At 44.7% G+C, this 21,633-nt stretch overlaps 1 long non-coding RNA gene across 1 annotated transcript; it reads left to right on the top strand.

Annotated features, from left to right (window-relative positions):
• The first annotated feature begins 11,009 nt into the window (after window positions 1-11,009).
• LOC310743817 lies at window positions 11,010-18,331 on the top strand. Its single transcript, XR_014539247.1, has 3 exons — window positions 11,010-11,050; window positions 12,399-12,515; window positions 17,427-18,331. It is a non-coding gene; the product is annotated as an uncharacterized lncRNA (long non-coding RNA).
• Window positions 18,332-21,633: the final 3,302 nt, after the last annotated feature.

Genomic DNA, 21,633 nt, shown 5'->3' with positions numbered 1-21,633 from the left:
GGAGTCTGTTTGGTAAAACACCTGCATTAAGGGGGCGGACTGTCTGTAAAGATCTTTGTGCACACAGCATGGCAAGAAAGAAAGAAAGGAAGGAAGGAAGGAAGGAAGGAAGGAAGGAAGGAAGGAAGGAGGAAAGAAAGAAAGAAAGAAAGAAAGAAAGAAAGAAAGAAAGAAAGAAAGAAAGAAAGAAAGAGCAAGCAAGCAAGCAAGCAAGCAAGCAAGCAAGCTGCATTATCAGATCAATGCTTGTTTCCCTGTAGACTGCAATGTGATAAAGCGTGTTCTCCTTCATGGAGCGCACGTGTTGCGGTGAGGGCCGCCAGGACACTCCAAAGTTGTGGGGCGGGCTAATTGATCGTTGGCCACTGATCCGATTGGGCTTCCCTTGTTGCTGGGATGAAGTTCATGTTGCCATTGGTTGATTGACAGCCAGAAATGCTAAAACTCTTTGCACGAGGCTAGGGCTTCCTCTTTTCGCCCATGCATCGGATTGCCCGTCCCCCCCTCCCTAGAATTAGGGTTGTTCGCTTTGACCTTGCTATGCCTGTCATGGGGTCGTCTGCTCTTGAGGCAGGGGCCTGGTAGGAATTTTGTCCATCTGGCAGATTGGCTGGGACAGTTGGTTTTTTGCCTACTGCGTAGCAATTCGTCACAACTTGTAAGGTTGCGGTTAGGCATTGGTTTATGGTTTGGTTGGTTGAGGGGCATGGATTGGCTGTGCCTGCCCCTCTAATGCTGCTGCTGCGAGGGATTCCGTTAAAGGAATCGGGGGCTAACTATTGCTTGTCCACCCTGTCAAGGGGGCTCGGGCCACTGCAAGAGCTCCTGGCTGCATTTGGGGTGGGCTGAAGGCAGGTTCCCTGCTCCGTCGCTAGCCTCAAGTGTATTCCCCTTTTCTGACTTTCGTGTGCATGCGGAATGTCAGACTGTCCCCCATGGTGGGGGCAGCTAGTCGCAACCAATGCCTAAGCAACCACTCACATGTTTGTATTTTAATAAAGTTGTGGCCAAAATTATGCCAAAACCTTAAACTAAAATTTTGGTGTGATGTGTGAGTTATTTGGGGTGGCCCTGGGGACCTCGACATGCAATTGCTGTTGACATGAGCAGGGGACACAGATATGGATGTGGAGAGAGGGACTGAAGAGCTCAGTCCATAAAAGAGGAGTTAAACAAATTATTAAGGGGCTATAATTGGTTTAAGATGTTTCTTGAGACCCAAATATAATCCTAGTCCCAGGACATGCTACTGAACGTTTGTGGGTTAACTTGTTAGTCTTCATACATTCTTCTGTTGATCTTACTATACTGTTTTGCTGACAAAACTAATTTTCTGACAGCGCTACGTTATTAGATGACTTAATTACTGCAAGATAGCATAGGGAGTGGTTTGCAGATCTGCAGGCTGGCCTTGCTGGAAATCATGTAAGTTAGGGACAACTAGCAGAAGGACACCTCTAGGCGAGAACTTTCTAACACAACTAGCTCCACTTGTAATGGTGAAGACAAGATGACACCAAGGCGTTTAATGAAGACCTCCTCTCAAGGCAGCTACAGGATAGCCTGTCTATTCCATCAACAAAGACTTGGTCAGGGCAGACTAAGAAAAGTCCAGGTTTCACTTCCATCTGAAGATCATAGGAACCAGCCTCCCCCCTTTATTTAAGACATTAAATAAAGGCCCTATATGGCCTAGGACCCTCGTACCTACAGGACTGCCTCCTGGTATGTCCCACGGAGGACCTTACGGTCTTCAAATAAAAGCATCTTGGAGAGCCCAGGCCACAGGGAGGTTAGGCTGGCCTCAACCGGAATCAGGGCTTCTTCGGCCGTGGCCCCGATCTGGTGGAACGCTCTGTCACAAGAGACTTGGACCCTGCGGGACTTGACATCTTTCCGCAGGGCATGCAAGACAGAGCTATTCCACCAGACCTTTGGCCAAGGCACAGTCTGACCCCCTCCTGTAATCCTCATAGAACTCTAGCCCAATGGTTGCCATTAATTTGACTCTGAATTGATTTTAGAATGAATTGATTTTAGAATGTATTTAATTGATTGTGATTTTATGGAAACTGTGTTATTTTTACTGTTATTAGCCGCTCTGAGCCCAGCTTCGGCTGGGGAGGGCGGGATATAAATAAAATTATTAGTATTATTATTATTATTAATTGTGCCCACAAGCAGAGGACCATCGTTGCTTGTTAATTATATTATGTTATGGTTGGAATGTGTGTTTATTTTACGGTTTAATAAAACTGAGTTGTATCTTCCTCCCTTTTATGGTCTGAATTTCTGTCTATTTCTGTTGAACCCACAGGCTGACACATGTCCATGCTTACAAGAACACACACGCCCCACTTCCTTCAGCTCCATGTCTCTGGGCTCCCATTTTCTTAGGTTCCTGACTGCCTGGATGACGAAGAGTGGTGGGTGGCACCAGCTGGGAACCCTCTAAGTCCACAGCTCAGAGCCTGGGGAGTGGTGGTGGGACACTGAGGACTGGTCCAAGGGTGAAGGCAGGGAGGAATGACTGGATACTGAAGAAGCAACAAGCTTAAGCGAGGAAGAAGAGCCAGGTGCAGAAAGCAGTGCAGACACGTGAGATGAAGCAGAAGAGGAGGGGACAGTGTCTGCAGAAGCAGCCCAGGAGCTTGCCGTTCCTACTGTTCTAAGCTCCCCTCCCCTCGTGTCTCCAAAGTCATGAGGGCTATGCGTGTAGCAGAACAAAGAGCACAGGTTCCCTCCTCTCCCCCCGACATAGTTTAAGGCTGCTTAGGAAACGTGTGGCTGAGAAGAAGGAGGAGACTTAGAGGAGAGGAGATGGTAGAGATCTTCAGTCCTAGCAACTGTTCAGTTGGAGCAGGTCCAGCCAGGAGTCATTGCTGAGCTGCCTGCCATTTTCCTGAATAAAGAATTAAATGTACTGCTGAGCTGTATTTGACACTGCCTCAGTCGTTCTAGCTCAGCTTCCTAACCTTCAGCCTCCCACACTGCCTGCTTCCGTTCCCTCACATCTATTTTACCCAACTGTACATGACAACCATCTTTTCCCTTACAGAATCTGCAATTTGTAGGCATTCTGGCTGTGAGATTTTCAGCCTGAGCAGTTGGAATATGCAAGAATATTCCATGACATTAGAGCTGCTCGTTCACAAAAAGGCAAGCTGCAATTTTTAGCCTATGACATATGCATTTAAAGAGTATATAGAAGACACCTTCCTTTGAAAGCTGCCGTTGCTTTTAATGCAAATGAGTGAAATAACATACAATGCAAACAAACAACTTAGCTATAAATGCACTAGTCACAGAATTGCAATTACGTTTAATGCAAAGGAAATGCCGAAAGGATGGTTAAGGAGGTCAGCACAACAAATGGTCCTCAAAATAACAGTCTCAACAAGAAACATGCAACGGGAAGAGTATTATAAAAACCTGATGATGAGATCATTAAGAAAGAATGAAGAAATGGTATATTATAAACCCAGTGCAGCAGAACCCAAACAGAAAGAAACTGAAGATGCATGGAAAGGGCAGATCCTGGGAACATTGAGGGAGGGAGGAAGAGGTTTGTCCTAATGATAGACCAAAGGGCAATGAGCCAGACACTCCCTAAATTTTGATTCTGGATCTGAGTGATTCATTGTGCTTGACTTGGGAGACTTGCTTAACTTCTCTCTTATTAAAATTTGTAAACAAAGATAATATTTACCCACAAGTTTTTCATCAATTAATAAGCTGATTCTAAGACTCCTTAAAGATGGGAGTTGAAATTCACCAATGATTAACAGTCCGTCGTGTTGGTATGCTCACCTGAGCACTTGGCACAATAAATGTGCAAATAAGTCAATAAATCAAGCGCACGGCATTACTGTAGAGGAACACAGGTGCTGTGTTACCCATATCTTGCTTTATTGTCCTTTTCAAGTCATTGGGCATGTTCACCTAAACCCGTTGAGTGCCCTCACGCAGGGCTGAATTAATCACTGAGCTAAACAGAGGCGCCGAGTTCCGCCCGACATTGGAGGGGCTCGGCCCGTGCGTGTGATGTCACACGTGCGACACACCAGCCCGGCCCTCCACCACCACGGGGAAGCCTGGTGGGGCCCTCTGCCAACATGGGGAGACTGGGCAGGGCCCCTCAAGATTGGGGGGAGCTCAGCCCCATCCCCACATACTTTGGGGGTGGGGTGTCCTCAGAGTTGGTGTGTATGGTGCTAAATGCATAGCAGGGGTGGGGATCCTGTGGAACACAGGCCAAATTTGACCTGCCAGGTGATTTCCCCTAAACTATACCCACCTGCCCTATGTACCTACATAGCTACAAAGCAACGACTGGGAGCTTAAATCCCGATTGCCTTCCCCTTTGCTGGAATGTGACTTGCTAGTGCTGTGGGATGGGAGCAGCACTAAGTACGGTAATCTAGCCTGTGCCGCCTAAGTCAGCTTGCTAAATCAGACGTAGGGAGGAAAGCTAACCCATCATCAGCGCTGAATCAAGGTTCAACTGCACCTCCAGTTTTTATTGTTTGGTTTTATGCTGTAAACTCTCTCTCTTTCTCTCTCTCTGTGGTATACAGTGGTACCTCAGGTTAAGTACTTAATTCGTTCCGGAGGTCCGTAATTAACCTGAAACTGTTCTTAACCTGAAGCACCACTTTAGCTAATGGGGCCTCCTGCTGCCGCTGTGCTGCCAGAGCCCGATTTCTGTTCTTATGCTGAAGCAAAGTTCTTAACCCGAGGTAATATTTCTGGGTTAGCGGAGTCTGTAACCTGAAGCATATGTAACCTGAAGCGTATGTAACCTGAGGTACCACTGTATAAATATTTTTCTTTTTAAAAAACAAAAACAAAACACCTTGTCCCATGTTCCATCTCCTGTACCCTGGAGATCTTTGCCTGCTCACAGAACTGGGGAAAACAGTTGTTGCCAGTCAGAGTAGGCATTACTAGTTTAGACAGACCAATGAGCCAGCACCGTACAGGACAACTTCATTAAGTCTGTAGGTTCTGCCATCCAAAACAAATACAGTTAATGGGGGGGGGGAGTATTCCCTTTTTTATTTAAAAGGGATTTATATTGGTAAAATGACCAATGTAAGTTTGAGGTGCAGAGTTATAGTTGCATGTTAACTGTTCAAGTTTTATTTGTAATGAATTTTACTTTCGTAAAATATTCCATTCTGCCTTCAAGAACTCAGAGCATGACATATTGGGAATCTCCCGTTCTGAGAAGGAACTCAGAGATCCTTCTCTGCCTATTGGGACATCCTTTATTTTTGTATTTCTCGCTCTTTTATTTTGAGATGCCATTCATTCATTTAAACATCCTTATTCCAAAACATAATAGCTCCTAATTCTGAAACATCATAGCTCCATAGAACCTATTTGGAATGTCTTCTTTCAGAATGAATGCACTATTTCAATTGACTAGAATTTACATTTGAGTCATCTTCCACAACCTGTCCAGCACTTAACAACAATGACACATATTTGAGATCTTAATCATATATGGAAATAAACACAACCTCCTCATAGATCACAACAAGTTGAAGAAGAACTGAAAGCAAAGCACTTGGATAAAGCTATAGTAGGTTTGTGGTGAGAGTTATTAAATGCAGCTCAGCTGTTCAGAAAGCTTATCTCTGTTTACTCAGCTTGTCTGCAAAACTGGAAAAAAAGTGGTCTGGTCCACAACAGGAATAGACACACTTCCTTGTGAATAAGTAGCGTTGAACTCAGTAGGAACAAGCACAGGATCAAGTTGCAAATCAAATTATAAAACTAACAACTTTTCTAGGTAGTTCTTTATTGGGCTGCTATAAGAAAATAGCTTCCCTATCATTCTTTTGTAAACTGTTTAGATTTTCTTTTATTAAGCAGTATATAAATCTTGTTAAATAAATAACGTGTACATCTTAACAAGAAAGAGGAGAGTGATTTGAATTAGAAGAAATTACGACACTGCACATATCGAAAATATTTGCTTCTCCTGAGTAGCTGCCAAGCCTCTCCTGAGTCTGTTTCACTGAAAAGGGGAAAAGTCCATATATGTGCACACAATTGCAAATATTGCTAATAATAGCATAGCTACTGTTTCTTCATTTATTTATAAAAGATGATAAAGCAGCTATTTTATAGGACTAGCAGAGGTTTAAAATTGACTAATCTTGATGAATCGCTTTGGAAATTTGCGAAGAAGTTTCCTGTGAGAGACTGAAGAATTATTAATCGCATTCAGGTCACATAAAGCTCAACTTTACAATAGAGATGCAGAGCAGAAACAGAAAGGGAAACAGTGAGGCCATTGTGCGAAACGCATTGCCTTAAACAATGGTCGTTATAAACAGACAAAAGAATATTAACAGACGCAAGCATCAGCAGCATCCATTGTAATATTAATGATGGCAATATACATATCGGAGTCAGCTTAGGTTTCTAGGTTATTTCCCATGCTTTCCCTCACAAAATGCATACACCCTTGTGCTAATTAACTGAAACAAACAATGTAGTTTATTGTACAAAGCTCACATATACGTGTACAAAACTCACATATACTTACATTAGTAACGGATATGACCTCCGCTATTTTAAAGAAGCATTTGAATAGAGTTTGTCATGGAGTCTACTAGTTTCGAACAGTTACTGTTGATTTTCAGATCCCTGTACCACCCTTGAATCAGCGCCTGAATGAGCTTCTCCATAGTCGTACAGTCTACAGCACGGAGGCAACTTTTGCATATAGCCCACAAATTCTCAATGGGATTTACATCTAGGGAATTCCCTGGCCAATCAAGTACCTGTATTTGCTGCTCTGCCATGAATTTCTTCACCACTTTCGATGTGTGACAGGGGGCAATATCCCAGTACCGTCAGGATACCTCTTTTCCAGCTCTGGAATAACTCTTTCGTAGAACCTCAATATATTGCGGCGAGCGCATCATTTCTTCTATTGACTGCAGGCTTCCGACACCATAATGATCAACTGACTTTTCGTGTTCGTTTTGAGTACAGGATTATGAGTAAGGTAGAAAACATGCTTTGTTTCAGTTAATTTGCACAAGGGTGTAAAGCCAAAAATTCTGAGACCAGGAGGCATAATATATATTACTGTGTCATCGCAGCTGGATAAAAGCTTCTATCAGTCACGCTATTCTAAAAGGCTGCAGTATACGCATTCTAAGTAAGGCCAAATGAACAGTGTGAGACTTATTTCAGAGTACAGTGGTACCTCGGGTTAAGTACTTAATCCGTTCCGGAGGTCTGTTCTTAACCTGAAACTGTTCTTAACCTGAAGCACCACTTTAGCTAATGGGGCCTCCTGCTGCTGCCGTGCTGCCAGAGCACAATTTCTGTTCTCATCCTGAAGCAAAGTTCTTAACCCAAGGTAATATTTCTGGGTTAGCGGAGTCTGTAACCTGAAGCGTATGTAACCTGAAGCGTATGTAACCCGAGATACCACTGTAAACATGTACAGTGTTATCTATACTGACTAAGGCAAACCCTCCAAGTGTACCCATTTTCCAGGGACAGTCCTGGATTTACAGAATTTGATCTCAGAACGTCCTGCTTTTCCTTAGGACTTCCCTATTTTCAGTGGAGAAATGTTGGAGGGTATGGAGTTATGTGACGCCTGAGCCAAGGAGATAAGTAACTATACAACTGTTAGAAGATGTCAGAAGGCAGCACTGTTTTTTTAAATGTTTAATGTTTTATTGTGTTTTTATATATATTGGAAGCTGTCCAGATGGGTGAGTAATATTAATAATAATATTATTAATAATAGAATAGGTAAAGGTAAAGGGACCCCTGACCATTAGGTCTAGTCGTGGCCGACTCTGGGGTTGCAGCGCTCATCTCACTTTATTGGCCGAGGGAGCCGGCGTACAGCTTCCAGGTCATGTGGCCAGCGTGACTAAGCCGCTTCTGGCGAACCAGAGCAGCGCACGGAAACGCCGTTTACCTTCCTGCCGGAGCGGTACCTTTTTATCTACTTGCACTTTGACGTGCTTTCGAACTGCTTAGGTGGGCAGGAGCAGGGACCGAGCAACAGGAGCTCACCCCGTTGCAGGGATTTGAACCGCCGACCTTCTGATCGGCAAGTCCTAGGCTACCCGCGCAGTGGCGTAGCGTGGGGGGTGCAGGGGGGGCCGGCCGCACCGGGCGCAAAATCTGGGGTTAGGGCAAATCCATGGGTTAGGGGGCGCAAATCCACGGGTTAGGGGGCGCAAATTTCTTGCCTTGCCCCGGGTGCTGACAACCCACACTACGCCACTGTACCCGCGTCCCAATAATAGAACAGGACATCCCTATTTTCATCACCAAAATGCTAAGGGGCTTGTCTACTCTTCTGCCTAGAAAGCACTGATTTGAGCAGTTTCCCACTAGTCTCTAGGCATGGGTCGAACCATTTTTACCTTTTCACTGCCACTCCCCGCCCCCCCAAAAAGCCACTCTTTAGCACTCAATCGAGAGATTGTTTCAACAAACAAAACTACAATTCTGCAAGGGAACCCCCTGAAAGGCTCAGGACAAGTCTGTGATGAAAGTCATTTCCCCCTTTTAATCAGCCTGCATTTATTGATATTTATTTGTTTTAATGATGTTTTAATAGCTCTGTTGTTGATTTCATCCTAATATGTTGCATTCCACCCCCCTTGCTGTGTATTTATGAATGTAGGGATTTATAGATTTAAAAATACAAAAAGAAACGAGGCAGCATGGACACAATTGCCAAGGAGTTCAACATTTGCAGTTGCCAAGGGAGCACAGCAGGACAAACCGGCTTGACCTGTCAATCACAGGATGTTGATGTAGCAATGTGGACCCAAGTATCCCTGCCACAGCTACACACCTATCCATGATATTCCTATGCGGACATTTCAGGTCAGAGCTGAGAGTACAAAAGAATGAGGAGAAACAGGCAGAGTATTTTTAATATTATGATCCAGATTTCCCCTTATCACAGAAAATACAGATAGTAACAATAACCTGCTCTGCATCTTCAAGCACGGCTGGTGTAGAAGCTCATTTGTGCATTTTATTGAGAGGTGTGTGTTGTGACACTTCGATGAGTGTTCTCTGCCACCACTTTCGTTTCTTCCTCACCTGAGCACAACCTAGTCATTTTGTTTCCAGCGACTCCCAATACCAAACAATACCTATCCCCACAGATTGCTGAACGCCAAAGGCACACCCAGTTTGTAGGCGCTATTGGCCTAGTTCGCACAAGATACCAAGCCAAACTAGGGCTCGCCTGGAATCCACAAAACATGCAGGCTCCGGGAGATGAACTTGCAGCTGTTTTGTTCCTCCCTGATTGTTTTTGGTTCTACTGAGTGTGTCATACAAATCCAGTTTGATCTTGGCTACAGCTTGCGGTTGGTGAGCACAGAGCTTCACTGTGAGTCTGTTTGGACAACACAATCTGTGTTCACACTCTCATTTACTGCGCACTCACCGTGTTTCCAGTGCCGGGTTTTTACTCTGTGTTCACATGATGTTCTCCAAAATGCATCTGCACCCTGTACTTTGTTGTGAAATACTACTGCACAGTGCACTGTTTTTCGCACCAGCTTCACACAGAGTGCTGTTTTGCGCTTTGCCTCAGGTGCCAAAATGTCTTGGACTGGCCCGAGATTGGAGTCTTCCTAATTTGTCTGCAGCCAAGGCATGAGCACCTTGGTATAAGGATAAAGACACCCCCACCCTGTCAATGCCCCCTGGTGTGTATACAAACTGAAACAGCACCTGACACTAATTTGTGTTAATGTGAACAGCTGGGGGGGAGGGTTAAGTGCTGTGAAACCGGTAAAAAAACAACTTCGCTGCACTTTAAGGTGGTAATGTGAACACGCCTTAAGTCAAACGTTGGCTTAGCTCAGTGTGTCGTGGGACAAAAAAGGACTAAGGACATAAGAACTGCAAACACCTCTCCGGGAGTCTGCATGTTTGTGCAGTCCTGGTAGACATGGTTTGGCTTACATAAGAGGGCCTTCTGGTGGTTCCCTCACTGCGAGAAGTACAGTGGTACCTCTGGATGCGAAAGGGATCCGTTCTGGAGCCCCGTTCGCATCCTGAAGCGAACGCAACTCGCGTCTGCGCGTGTCGCAATTCGCCGCTTCCGCACATGCACGTGGTGTCATTTTGAGCATCTGCACATGCCCGAGTGGCGAAACCAGGAAGTAACGCGCTCCGTTACTTTCGGGTCGCCACAAAGCGCAACCCGAAAACGCTCAACCTGAAGCTACTTCAACCTGAGGTATGACTGTAAAGCTACAGGGAACCAGGCAGAGGGTTTTCTCGGTAGTGGCGCCCATCGTGTGGAACGCCCTTCCATCAGATGTCAAGGAAATAAACAACTATCTGGCTTTTAGAAGACATCTGAAGGCAGCCCTGTTTAGGGAAGTTTTTAATGTTTGATGTTTTATCACATTTTTAATATTATTATTAATATTCTGTTGGGACTATCGAAGGCTTTTCACCAAAGCCAGACTAAACGTCTTTTCTTCTGCAGTGTTGGATGGCAGGTTGAGAGGAGTTCCCTACCAGGACAGACTTTGCTCGTGTGCTCAAGACATCCATTCCATAAAACATATTTTGTTGCATTGTGCAAAATATGAGCAAGCCAGGGCTGAACTAACGCTACCCTTGCTGGTACCTTTCCCAGGAAAATCAGAGGCTCACTATGTCAGGTTCCTATTGGAAGACCGGACAAATGCTAGAACATTAGCAGTGGCAAAGTTTTTATCGGTGGTTGCAAGAACAAATGATCCCTATATTCTGAACAAAATGCTTGTTTAACCTGGAGGTAGGCTGTATGAATTGTGTATTGCTTTGTAATGATTTGTTGGGTCTCTGGACCGTAATAAAGATTGGTGATGATATTCTGTTGGGAGTCACCCAGAGTGGCTGAGGAAACCAAGCCAGATGGGCAGGGTATAAATAATAATTATTGTTGTTGTTGTTGTTGTTGTTGTTGTTGTTGTTGTTGTTGTTGTTGTTATATTACAGACTTGTGCGAATCATGCCATCCTCTCAAGATCTCTACATGGTAAGTGTGGGGGATTATCTTGGAGGTTGTAATCACACAACAAACATCAGGCTTGATTTTTTAAAAAGTACTGAAGATTTGTGCAGGGCTTACTTATCACTCATGTGAAAGCCTTATAGCATCCCGATTACCTATTTACTGAGCGTTCGTCCCAGTTTGCTTGCACAAAGTTTGCATGGAGGTGAGATTGTCCGACGAAAATAGGGATGTCCTAAGGAAAAGCAGGATATTCTGGGATCAAATCAGAAACCGGGATGGCGTCTGTATTTTCCGGGACTTTTCCCTGGAAAATAGGGACACTTGGAAGGGCTTTTCTGAGTGACCTGCTTGAGATGTAAGGCCCCAGTCTGCATACTCTCCAACATTTATCCAATGAAAATAGGGACATCCTATTCCGTACCTTCCAACATTCTCTGATGAAAATAGGGACGTCCTAAGGAAAAGCAAGGAACACGGGTGGCACTGTGGGTTAAACCACAGAGCCTAGGACTTGCCGATCAGAAGGTCAGCGGTTCGAATCCCCGCGACAGAGTGAGCTCCCGTTGCTCGGTCCCTGCTCCTGCCAACCTAGCAGTTCGAAAGCACGTCAAAGTGCAAGTAGATAAATAGGTACTGCTCCGGCGGGAAGGTAAACGGTGTTTCCGTGCGCTTCTCTGGTTCACCAGAAGCGGCTTAGTCATGCTGGCCGCATGACCCGGAAGCTGTATGCCGGCTCCCTCAGCCAATAAAACGAGATGAGCGCCGCAACCCCAGAGTTGGTCACGACTGGACCTAATGGTCAGGGGTCCCTTTACCCTTTACCTTAAGGAAAAGCAGGACATTCTGGGATCAAATCAGAAACCAGGCTGGCTTCTGTAAATCTGGGACTATCCCTGGAAAATAGGGCAGTTGGGGGTGTCTGTGTCTGTAAGCACCTTAATGGAGACCCCCTTTCCATGCTGCTGCTCTCTTGACCCAATTTTTTCTCATAACTAATGTCCAGAACTTTGATCTGCCCTTCATGAATGTTAATGATAGCAAGCAGGCAGCGCATACTTGATTGTTCTTGTATCCTGACCTGACTCACACGTTGTAAATGAAAGAACAGCTGAAAGGTAAGCTTCCCCTCAGCCTTTCTGGGGCATGGGGCAGTGTGCAGCCAAAGCAGCCAAGAAGCTACTTTATGAGGAGGACACAGAGGAAGGTAGGAGCATGGTGTTATTGAAATGCCCTACTTCTCACGCCCAAGCAATGGAAAATTTAAAGCGCTGCTTTTTGTGCTGTAGTAAATTGTCTCAGTCTTTGGTGAAGTATATGTCTTGGTTTGATGGTAAGTTACCTAGATAGTCACATCGTTCTGTTTATGCAGACAGATCCAGGCTACGTTGCAGTATTCAGCTTGAAGAAGAAGAAAACTGCTCATACAATCATTTGCTCCATACATCCTGCTGTCCTATTCATCAGTGTCAGTTCCTACCTGTCTCTGGTAAACCACTGTATCTTTTTCATTGTTGTTGTTATAATAATAATAATAATAATACAATGGTACTTCTAGATACGAACAGTGTCCGTTCCAGAGCCCCGTTCGCATCCTGAAGTAAACGTAAGACGTGACTGCGCGTCTGGGCGTGCCGCGTTTTGCCACTTCCGCGCATGCGCGTGACGTCATTTTGAGCGTCTGCGCATGCGCAAGCAGCAAAACCTGGAAGTAACGCGCTCCGTTAATTCCGGGTCGCTGCAGAGCGCAACCTGAAAATACTTAACTTGAAGCTACTTCAACCCGAGGTATGACTGTAATAATAATAATAATATATTATTGTCATCATCATCATCATTATTATTTATACCCCGCCCATCTGGCTTGGTTTCCCCAGCCACTCTGGGCAGCTCCCAACAGAATATTAAAAACACAATTGTTGTGTTGTGAAATCCCACTATTCAATGCATGGTTATTCAAACCAGCTTCACGCCAACTGGAGCAGGGCCGGCCTACCCATTAGGCAAGGTGAGGCAACCGCCTCAGACAGCAGGATCCGCAAGGGCAGAAGATCCCAATGTATATATCTTTCTTTTTTTAAAAAAGTGAGGTCTCTACAAGTTAAATCTCAACCATGGAAGGCACTTGTATTTTGACTCTAGTGCACATGCGTGTAAATTTATGCCGCCCATGGACAAAACACGCAATCTCTGTAAACGTTGCTGGATGGGTGTCAGAGAGCCTAGGATAACTACAACCAGATCTTTTTTGGACGTTGTGCCTGAAAAAGTGCTTTTTAAAGGGGGGGGCTTGGGTGCAAAATGGCAACTGTGCTCTCTCAATAAAAAAAACGGGAAGATGGCGTCTCAGGTCTTGGCTTCAAAGTGTTGGAGGGTATGAGATTTGGGGGTGCGATTTCCCCCACACCTGGTTGTAACTTCAAAGTAACTTCAAAGCAACCCATTACAATCCATTACAGCCTAACAGCATGGCCCTTCTGGAATTTGGCACACGCACACACACCTAAACATAAATTTGTAAATCTGTCTGTGCTTTGCTACCCAGAGCTGAAATTCATGACTTTCCACATAACTCTTTTTGTGCACATGCAGTACTGTACAGCAGTACATGTAGGTCGGGGCAAAAAATAAATAAATAGGAGGGCACATTCTGCTGAGGCAGCCTTTCTCAACCTGTGGGTCCCCAGATGTTGTTGAACTACAACTCCCATCACCCCTAGCTAGCAAGGCCAGAGGTCAGGGATGATGGGAGTTGTAGTCCAACAACATCTGGGGACCCACAGGTTGAGAACCACTGTGAGGGACAAACTTTGTTCCACATGCTAAATTTCTGAAAGAGAGGAAAAGAAAGATTAGGTGGTGGGGAGGAGGATAATAATAATAATAATAATAATAATAATAATAATAATAATAATAATATATTATTTGTACCCCGCCCATCTGGCTGGGTTTCCCCAGCCACTCTGGGCAGCTTCCAACAAAACACTAAAATACAATAACCTGTTAAACATTAAAAGCTTCCCTAAACAGAGCTGCCTTTAGATGTCTTCTAAAAGTTTGGTAGTTACTTTTCTCTTTGACATCGGGTGGGAGGGCGTTCCACAGGGCGGGTGCCACTACCGAGAAGGCCCTCTGCCTGGTTCCCTGTAACTTGGCTTCTCGCAGCAAGGGAACTGCCAGAAGGCCCTCGGCACTGGATCTCATTGTCCGGGCAGAACGATGGAGGTGGAGACACTCCTTCAGGTATACTGGACCGAGGCCGTTTAGGGCTTTAAAGGTCAGCACCAACACTTTGAATTGTGCTCGGAAACATACTGGGAGCCAGTGTAGGTCTTTCAAGACCGGTGTTATATGGTCTCGGCGGCCACTCCCAGTCACCAGTCTAGCTGCTGCATTCTGGATTAGTTGTAGTTTCCGGGTCACCTTCAAAGGTAGCCCCACGTAGAGCGCGTTGCAGTAGTCCAAGCGAGAGATAACCAGAGTATGCACCATTCTGGCGAGACAGTCCGCGGGCAGGTAGGGTCTCAGCCTGCGTACTAGGTGGAGCTGATAAACAGCTGCCCTGGACACAGAATTGACCTGTGCCTCCATGGACAGCTGTGAGTCCAGAATGACTCCCAGGCTGCGCACCTGGTCCTTCAGGCCTTGTGGGAAGCTACTTCTCTCCCCCACCTTCCTCTCTCAACTACTATGCAGATAACTATGCTCATAATGGGGGCTTCTGGGCTACACTGGCACAAAACTGCTTGATTCTGGAGCCCCAGAACCTGTTGACTTCTGAGGGCTGGGGCTAAGTGTTCCCATGCTACATCTCTGTGGATGGGAACTATAAGCGACGACATGAAATCCTTGCCCTGGTTTGCTCCTCCTTGGGGGCAGGATGAGGAGAGATAGGAGGTGGGGGGGAGAGAAAAGAAAGAAGCAAGAAGGGGTTTCTCCAGCCAAGTCAGGAGCTGGGGTGGGCATTTGGAGAGGATTTCCAACTTGGCAGAAAGAGAGAGCGTCGGGAGAGGGAAAGAAGCAGCAAAATGGAAATACAGGACAAACTGCATCCTGTATTTGACTCAGTACAGGACATAGTACTTTACATTGAAATACGGGACAATCCTGTATTATACAGGACAGGTGGCAACCCTATAGCCCCTGTTGTATTACCAACACCTATATGAAACCTGGATGAGTAACGATGGTTCAACACACTATGGTCCTGAAATTATACCTACAGAAGGGGGACAGGGTGACTTAATAGCACAGTTGCACGTGTGTTGCATTGACTCATATCCTACTTAAATGGAGGGTGTGTACGGCCGCCTTAAGGCTCAAGGCCTAGAAAGGAGAAACCACTTTGCTTCAACATTGCCCTGTAGCTCAGGGAACTCTACTTGGTTATATATTGTATTTAAATAAAAAGAAGACCATTAGCTTATCACGGCTGTTTGAGGTGTGGTGATTTATGACATTTAGTCACTCATTAGAAATGCATTTATTTTAAAGACTTTCCAACCTTCCCTCTGCACTCGGAACTGTTGGAAACATCAATAAATGTGGGAATGGGAGAGACGTTAAACGACTCCTTCTCAGGTCCAGAGTCTTCGTTCCGCTTGCGGTTTGGTCATTTTTATCAGCGATGATTTATCCATTAATACACATGGGTGATGTTTATTGCCGCATGGGCGAAGAATAATGACTTGAGAAATTATACTTGGCTCCGTTGCTCCGTGGGCAACCTTTGTCATGTTTCAGCAGCAGAGCAATTCAAATACGGTAAGCCGCCGGCACAGCACGGCACATAATTGTGCCGAACACTGCCTTGGATTGACATTTCTTCCCTCAGATGCTGGTTCCATCGCTTCCAAGTCCTCTGAGGTAACCGGGGAGTGTGCAGCCACTGAATCGTCCATTCTGTTCTCTTTGCCAACCTTCTTGTCCCACACAGGTTTCTACTTCCCCATCCTCATCCCCAAACACACAGGGGAGTAGAATGGATGAAGGCACAGGAGGACAGGATGGGCAAATTCGCCCCACTTCCTTGGCACAGGAGAAAGGGCCTGCCACATTGAAGGCATAGTCCCTGGTGGTCACCATCCAAACCTCAGGGGCATCAGGGATCACGAAAAGTGCCTCAGCAGATCTTGCTGATCAAGTCAGAGCATAGGGAACCAGGGTCCCAGTTGTTTATGGCTTTGTACATAGTATCTGACATTGAAATACAGGACAATCCTGTATTATTATTATTCTGCTACTGCTACTACTACTACTACTACTACTACTAATAATAATAATAATAATAATACAGTGGTACCTCAGGTTAAGTACTTAATTCGTTCCAGAGGTCCGTCCTTAACCTGAAACTGTTCTTAACCTGAACCACCACTTTAGCTAATGGGGCCTCCTGCTGCTGCCGCACTGCCGGAGCACGATTTCTGTTCTCATCCTGAAGCAAAGTTCTTAACCCGAGGCACTATTTCTGGGTTAGCGGAGTCTGTAACCTGAAGTGTATGTAACCTGAAGTGTATGTAACCCAAGGTACTACTGTAATGACTGCTCCCCACATAAAACGGGGGGCGCCCTTTGCGTGGACGCGCGCAGCCCCTGGATCTGGAGCGGCTCCATCAGCATAGGCTTGGCTTTGCCTTCCCTCAGGTGGGATACCTGGAGGTCTCCGCCTACCTCAGTCAGTTGTCCAATCCCACCTGGGGGAAGCGTTGCCAAGGAGACCAGGCCAGGTAGGGGAGGGATTACCTGTCCACACAATACAGGGAGGATCTTACCTGGGAATCCTCACTTGGCTCCAGAGCTTCCAGAGCTGTATGTAACCTGAAGTGTATGTAACCCAAGGTACCACTGTAATAATTTATTTATACCCCACCCATCTGGCTGGGTTTCCCCAGCCACTCTGGGCAGCTTCCAACAAAAGATTAAAACTACATTAACACTTCAGTCATTAAAAACTTCCCTAAACAGGGCTGCCTTCAGATGTCTTCTCAGTCAGATGGTTGCTTATTTATTTGACAGCTGATGGTAGGGCGTTCCACAGGGCAGGCGCCTCTACTGAGAAGGCCTTCTGCCTGGTTCTCTGTAACTTTGTTTCTCGCAGAAGGCCCTCTGCACTGCACCTCACTGTCTGGGCTGAACGATGGGGTTGGAGACGCTCCTTCAGGTATACTTCAGGTATATAAATAGAATAAAGCCTTGAACTTGGACAAGCTGCAAATCAGCAACCAGTTATATTTATTGTTACAGATTTTCAGCCTTATGAGAAGTCAGGGAGATGGAGCCCGTCTCGGACAGCAGATTTAGCGTAACATTAAAGGACAACGTGGTCAGTTGTTTAATTGATTTGTTTATTTATACCACTAAGCAGGGTGCCATTAGGGTTTTATTTTTATTTTCCTCACAGGCACCAAAACACCCTCAGGATATGAAACCTCACTATAAGACATAGCCAACTGCCTCATACCAGATCAGAACATTGGTCCATTCCTAGCACAACAGTCTTTACAGAACTGACAGCAGCTCTTCAGACAGCCCTACCTGGACCCAGAGATGTCAACCTGAAGATGCTGAATATAAGACTTGAGACCTTTTCCGTTGCAATATAGATGCTCTAGTGTGGCGGTTCTACAGTCCCGTTCTTAATGTGGTTCAACATACAGCCCCGAAGTCTTTGCTTTCTCTGTTTTGCCCGAGGTTTAAATGTCTGAGTCAAGTGCTTAAATGGCAAAGTAAGGTCCATTATAGAATTTAAAACGAATTAAAGTCCTTCCTATTAGAAAGGCAAATAATCCCTTGCAAATGTGGCATGGAAACTTGTTTCTTTGCTGAGACGTTTTCTTCCACTTGACTCAAAGAAATAGATGTGTTGTTGTGAAGTTGATTTTAGCAGATCAACAACTAGTCACTGAATGATGCACTTTTCAGTTTACAAAAAAAGCTCTTAACGATATTAGATTTGCAAAGCTCCTGTAGCCTGAGAGAAAATAAAATCTAAACAGTCATCTACACTTAATTCCAGTTGTGAATAACATTATCAGAAAACCACAAAGGGTATAAATTAATCATGCTATTTTTCTTGCTGTGATTGCATAATTTCAGCGACCTGGTTCAATGTTGAACTAGAAAACTACCAGCTTTCAAAATATGTATTTTAACTTTTTGACTGTTTTGAGTGACTCTTGAAAGTATTTGCTAAGCTTTTAGATTTAAACATCATTTTCTAATTTGCAACATGAGAAGGAATTGTGTAGCTGTGTGAAAATCAACTATTCATCTGATTTGTTTTCTTTGATGCCTTACATGCCATTTTTATTTCTGTATGCTGTTTGTTCAATAAAGCTGGGGGTGGGTAAAGGTAAAGGTACCCCTGCCCGTACGGGCCAGTCTTGTCAGACTCTAGGGTTGTGCGCTCATCTCACTCTAGAGGCCGGGAGCCGGCGCCATCCGCAGACACTTCCGGGTCACGTGGCCAGTGTGACATCGCTGCTCTGGCGAGCCTGCACCAGCGCAGCACACGGAACGCCGTTTACCTTCCCGCTATAAAGCGGTACCTATTTATCTACTTGCACTTAAGGGTGCTTTCGAACTGCTAGGTGGGCAGGAGCTGGAACCGAAAGACGGGAGCTCACCCCGCCGCGGGGATTCGAACTGCCGACCATACGATCGGCAAGTCCTAGGCACTGTGGTTTTACCCACAGCGCCACCCGCGTCCCTGGGTGGGTGGGTACAATCCATTAAATGGCAGCTGTTTGCTTAATAATGCAGAACCCAGCCTTATTTTACATCCTTTTTAGTATGCTTGTTATTGCTATTTATGCTGCAAGAAGTGCTTTTTTTTTTTTTTTTAAAAACAGAAAGGCAAGGTTCTTTTTTCTTTTTTAAAATAAATTTATTTGGTTTTTCAGATTAAAATTTTACTGTCACATATCGAACATACAACATAAAAACAAGATTCCAAAGAATCTCCTGGACTTCCCTTTTCTCCTTTGTGAGTCCTATTGTTAATCATTTCCTCCTGCATCTTTTATAATAACCCAAATCTTTTACCTCTCCACTGTGTCCAAAATTCACCATTAAACCACAGGTGATATTCCAATCCTACTAACGATTTTAACTGTTTACAATAGTTTTTAAGATAAATTATAAATTTCCCCCATTCCTTATTAAAATTTTTGTCTTCCTGATTTCTGAGTCTTCCGGTCATTCTAGCCATTTCGGCATAATCCATCAACTTGATCTGCCGTTCTTCTTTGGTAGAGACTTTATCTTCTTTCCATCTCTGAGCCAATTACATCCACGCAGCCGTGGTCACATACATAAATAGTCTTTTCTGCTCCCTTGGAATTTCGGCCCCTAGAATTCCTAAAAGAAAGGCTTCGGGTTTTTTAGAAACAGAAAGGCAAGGTAAATAATAATAAATATGTCAAGTTTCCAGTTTCATAAAAGAAATAAAAAAATGGAAATACAGGGCCACACCACCACCCCTTACACAGGGGTTCTCCTCCTGGCTGTTGCAGACGTCAGCTCTGTCCCTAATAACCGAGAAGAAACTATCTAGCTGGTTGTGGCTAGGTTTCTTTCTACAAAAAGTGCAACCATCTGTACTGATATAACCTTTATGTTATATCAGTTAATTTGGATATGCAGAAGATATTAAAAATGAATTTAAGGAACTGCAGAAAGAGGGCGAAGGAAGTCAAGTTCTGAAATGTCAGAATGATTGTAAAATTAGTGGAATGTTTAAACCTGAAAAATAATAAAAAATTAAAAATCAAGACATTAAAAAAAAACAACCCATTACATTGTAATTATGTTGTAATGTTGAAATAACCACTGGTGATGCTAAATGTTTTCATCATATAAAACCAGTGCAGGAAAAACATTATGCCATGCTTAATAATATATGAATCCATAATGGGACCACCCATAAAAAGGGAGGTATCAAGTGGCTTAAGGAAACGCCTAGATTTTAAGAATAGTGTTGCACGCCACCTTAATATCTGAGTGGGGCAAGATTCCCGGCGTTCCAGGCACTTACCCATCATTTCCTTTTGGAAATGAGGCACAGCAGAGACCGTGGTGTCTTTATGATATATGGTTTATTTACACATATATACATCCTGAGCCTACGATGGAGGGGTTCACAGCATCAACACCCAAGATGGTCTTGTTGGTCCCATAGCTGCAGCCTTAGATTCAGATATGTCAACCATCTTGTTCTGACCCTCTTTCCAGCTTGCTGCCCTTTACCAGCCTGCAACCTTTTCCCCTCTAGGTCTCATCACAGCCAACCTGAAAGACATTAATTCAAGCTCTGGCTTTGTCTTCTAACTAACTCTGAGTTGATCTGTCGTCTGCCACAGGGTCTTTGATTTCTCAGTCGCTCATTACCTTTCCTTTGTTCTCGTAATGGCCCATTTCTCTGAACACAGAAAGCTGGGTCTAGCATCCAGTTTAACTCCCCAAGCCTTCTGAATTCTAACACCTACTGGACCCAGGAATTTAGGAGAGTCTGGCATCCACAAACTCATAGCAATGAAAAAAGGAGGGGGGACTAAGTCCCATCCCACTGCTAAAAAACCCATTCGAAAGAGGATTGAGCTCAGTCCCCACAGAATGTTGACTGACTGTTGAGGGAAGGAAACTGAAAACCAGAGGGTGGAGGAAGAATGGACTGGGTTGGCAGAATCCTGAACAGGGGTTAATTATGCCGCATTGCAGCACTTAAAACTTGATGTTAAGTTTGCGATACTTCGGAGTGTTGATGGAGTGGTTTTTATGTAGGTGTTTTTGGACTTTTACATGTGGTATGTTGCCTCCAAGAATGCAGTCTACTGACATTCCAGGAATCATGTTGAATAATCATTAGTTCTTAGTGTGTGTGTGTGTGTGTGTGTGTGTGTGTGTATAGATATATACACACACATACACACACGCATATATGTATATATATTACCATTAATGTGCTGGGAACTGTACAGCTTAACAACAAAAGACAGATCCTTTTTCTGAGGAATACTCTCTCTCTCTCTCTCTCTCTCACACACACACACACACACACCCCATATATAGCTTTCTTTTTCAGTGCATTCAAACTCTGTTGATGCACAGATGCCAGAACTCCCCAAAAAGGGGACATGCAGCAAGTTTCAGGGCTATGCTGAAAATAAGTAGTAACCGTACTTGCTAAAAAGAAAACCAAGATGTGTTTGATTTTGGGACAGTTTCGCTTCCACCCTTAAAGCCCCACCCATCCATCATGGCTTCGTTGCAAAGATCTCCAAGAACTTCAAGCCCAGCCTTAAGAGCTAAAATCTGACCAGATGACCACACACAAAAACACTATTAGAGAAAAGAAACGGGTCAAGTATTCTACCTGAAGTATGGGTTACACGGGCGAAGAGGCAAACGATTTAGAGCCTGCGTGTTTCCCTTGAGGGGAAGAGAGGAGAAGCAGAACTTATCCACCCTGCGTCAGAAAAAAACTCAAAAGCTTTCCTGTTTTTAGGTATGCCTGCGCACAGCTCTAAAGTTGACAGCCTGGCATGATCCCAAGGCGTCCACTAGACGGCACTGCACACTTGTATTAAGAGACGGCTAGGGATTCCTGA

The sequence above is a fragment of the Podarcis filfolensis genome, assembly GCF_964270895.1.
Source record: "Podarcis filfolensis genome assembly, chromosome: 1".
Classification (NCBI taxonomy): Eukaryota; Metazoa; Chordata; class Lepidosauria; order Squamata; family Lacertidae; genus Podarcis; species Podarcis filfolensis.
This window is presented reverse-complemented; position numbering and strand designations above follow the sequence as displayed.